Here is a 4087-nt window from a genome sequence, read left to right on the forward strand (position 1 = left end):
TTGGAAGTATGAAAAATCTCCCTTGCCCTATTTTTGGTGTTGCACTCTCACAGCAGTAATATCATGGCAAGTTTCCCTTCCCTGTTCCCTTCAATACGTGCTTAGGCTGAAATCAACTGCTGGCTGCTGGAACAGACACAGCTCTGAGTCACTGCCTGCAAAAAGGCTTCTGATTAGAAGTCCCTTTGTCAGTGTAACCTAGAGGAAATGAGACACAAAAGATAAACGATCATGCTTCTTAGGTTTAAAATATTTTTTGTTTGTTTTGTTTTTTCTCTTTTTTCTGCCTGAAACATACAACAATGGTTAAATTTTAACATGGACTTGGGGCTCATGTTTCTGTTGCACAGCACAGGGTTGCACAAAAGAAAAGTGAAAAGGTAGCTGTTGCACGAATCATTCTTTTTGTGTTTTTCATTTTCCAAACTTTATAAAATCCAATTTCATCTTGTCTTCATATGGCCACCACAAGGGCCAGGAACAATTCTGGAGCTTTTAGTTGGGTTGCATGCATTTCCCTCATTTCCACAAGTGGGAAAACACCACTAGTTCTCAGCCTCTCTGAACTTTTGCTAAAGGAAAGCTCTGCTCACACAGGCTGTAGATCCAGCAGTATAAAGGGTATCAGTCGCAAACATTTAGCCAGTTTGTTACATGTATTTAAAATTAATAGTGAAACTACAGCAATGAAATCTTGCTGCAGCTTCACTATAAAATCTTTGCTTGGGGAATTTTTATGAGGTTTGGATTAGGAAGATCTTACTGGTCCTATTAGTGGGAATTAATGTGGTTTATTGATATTTTTATTTCAACAACTGTGTAGAAGTGTCCACAGGACAAACCTGCCTTCTCCACTTCCCCAGGGGTACCTGTGAATAAATGAGTATTAAGATGAGTGTAGCTCATTGTGCAAAGCAGGGACAGAAAATGCAAACAGTGAACAAAGAAGACATTGCTTCTGGTTTGGAGCAGGAGGAGAAGGGTGTGCAAGAGGGGATCTCCATGGGTCGAGGAAGGGGCTGGGGAAGGAGTGGTACATGTAGCTGTAACCTGGACCTGCCTGTAGAAAGGTACTGCAGGACTACAGCTACTGCTGCTGAATTTAAGCAGGTGGAAGGAAAACTGAATTCAAATTGTTACTGCAGTGGCTCCAAGTCACAGGGCAGAAAACATTCACCATTTGTATAAAAATAGATATATATGCAAATATTCAACAATATCTTTAGTAATGAAAGAGGAATAATTGCTTATTTGATGTATGATAAAACCATTATTTTGCACAGATGAGGCAGATGACACTTGATTTATATTGTCTTGCAAAGGCTTCAGACAATTAAGGGGAACACGATTCTGAGACTTATTATATTGACAAAATTCTGGTACAGCCAACAGCAATATGATTCACACAAGGATCTTCTGGCATGTAAAGTTCGTTTTAACAGATACCAATGTGACATGCATAAAGCTGTCAGGCTTTCTCTAAAGGACAGTCATCCACTTCATGTTTCAAGTTCCAAATTAATTATATTTGACATTTAATTTGTAACCTAGGGTGTTTTAGATTTAGAACTTGACTATGATAACAGCAGATTACAGCAGCGTTCCATTTGACAGAATTGATTTTTCAAGTTATTTTCGTTGTGAGCGAGGGTCTTGATTCAGATTTTTGTGTACTAAGCCTGCGTACAGGACACTGATACCTCTAAGCAAAGTACACTTCATTCTCCTCCTCCCCCAGCCTTTCTGCGGTGAATTATTTTTCACTTTGAAGCAAGTTTCTCTTTCAGTCTTAATCACAAAGCTCCACCTACTGGAGTGAGGAGAGAATTGTACACAGAAAAAGAACACAGATGCTGTTAAATAGAATTATCAAGGGAAAACTGCTATGAAACTGTAAGCAGTTCATCTCCTCCACCTAATTTCGAAAGTCTTTCCTTCCAAGGACTTTAAAATGTCAAGCTGGAGTGAAAGCCCAAAATGTAGTGTTATCTTTTCATCTGACTGAAATTGGAGCTTTTTTCTTATTGTTACTGATAAATATTTCAATCCGCTGATACTAGTATTTCATGAAGATGTAACACCTTACCTTCTAGGTTACAAAGCATTTAAAAATTATAAATATGCAAAGTAGCCTGTAAATGTATGTGTATATGCATATAATGATTGATGGATAATTTTTACATTACTGAAAGTGAAATTTGTCATTTCGGGAGTCTCAATCAACCAGCTTTAAAAGGAATAAGAAAAAAAAAAGGTAAAAAAAAAAGGACAAAACATTTATATCAATTTACCCACTGAAACTTATGGTATGTCAAACAAATTTAGATAATTCTTTGATATCCCATTGGGACACAGCTGGCACAGCTGGAACCCTGGCATTTGAAAATACTGCTGCAGGAAAGAAGATGAAGGGCTACACCAAAATGCACTGCCATTTTCAAGGCAGAGCAGCTTTTTAAAACTTGAAGTGCTTTGCAGATGTTAATATAATAGAGCAGATTTTTTTCCCGCAAAAGCTGAAAAATCCACTCATGGTTTCAGGATTGTTACCCTCTCAGATGAAGGCTCTGTGGCCACTTTCAGAATTTTTCTGCAACAGAAGGTACAAATCTAAATGTCACGTTCTATTAACAGAAGTGTTTCAGTGAAGAACCAGGACACTTGGCAGGATCATCTTATTCAAGATGACTAACACAGCCCTGAGCCTGTATTTTGAAATTCTCCATACCAGGACAAGATTAGCTCATTGCTTTTAGTAAGAACACTAGCTTGGTATTTAATAGTCTTCTATCAAGAATTACACTTCGGTATGCTGGACAAATAGGTCTGCCAATTAAAAATTGCTTTAATTTCTAGCATTTTTGAGAGACATAGAGATATATCTGCATCAGAATATCTTCAATTAAAAAGGTGATTAAAGCATGTCTTTAGCAAATCTTAATCATAGAATCATTAAGGTTGGAAAAGACCCTCAAGATCATCTGGTCCAACCATCACCCTACTACCAATGCCACCCACTAAACCATGTCCCTAAGCACCAAGTCCCACCTTTCCTTGAACACCCCCAGGGACAGTGACTCCACCACCTCCCTGGGCAACCCGTCCCAATGCCTAACTGCTCTTTCTGAGAAGAAATGTCTCCTAATTTCCAACCTAAACCTCCCCTGGCACAACTTGAAGCCATTCCCTCTAGTCCTATTGCTAGATATCTGTGAGAAGAGGCCGATCCCCATCTCTCCACAGCTTTTTTCAGGTAGTTGTAGAGAGCAATAAGGTCTCCCCTGAGCCTCCTCTTCACCAGACTAAACAACCCCAGTTCCCTCAGCCGCTCCTCATAGGACTTGTGTTCCAGGCCCTTCACCAGTTTCTCATTAGCCTCCTTTTTTAAGACACCTGACAGATGGGAGGTATGTGGGGTGCCTCATCTCTCGGTATTCCCCAGATACACCACTGACACCACACAGCACGCTGTGGTTTTAATTTATTAAGAACAATTAATTAATTATTTTTTTATTTGTTTATTAAGTGTGATGGGGAAAGCCACTACTACAGCAATGGATGGGACAAGGCATGATACTGACAAGAAGGAATTCTTGAACGTGTTATTGCCCTTTCATTCAGGTAACCAAGACTCCACAGGACCAGCTGATGACAACCCAACACCGTGCAGATGGGACGTTTTTCCCAGCAAACTTCCACACAAGGGTCTGACAAACACATGAAGCGTCTGGGACCACCACTTCTACACGCAGCAGGGCGCGTTGACCCCCGGTCTCTTTGCGTGTCCCTACTTCAGAGGAACAACGCGGGGTCCCCCACCCCCCCAGCACCTCTTCTCCTCCCTCCCCGAGGCCGTTCCATCAACTGCGTCCACAACGACCCGAAGCCCGCAGTGACGTCACGCCGGGAGGCGTGGCTTAGTCCCCAGAGCGCACATGCGCAGAACACCAAGTGAGTGGAGGGCCGTCTCTGCGCATACGCCGTCCGCAGTACGAAGAACATCCGCAGTCCGAAGAACCCCTGCGCGTGCGTGGGCTCAGCTGAGCGTCTGATTGGCTAGCCGTCTCCCTCAGCCCAATAGCGGCGA

The sequence above is a fragment of the Cygnus olor genome, chromosome 2 (assembly GCF_009769625.2).
Source record: "Cygnus olor isolate bCygOlo1 chromosome 2, bCygOlo1.pri.v2, whole genome shotgun sequence".
Classification (NCBI taxonomy): domain Eukaryota; kingdom Metazoa; phylum Chordata; class Aves; order Anseriformes; family Anatidae; genus Cygnus; species Cygnus olor.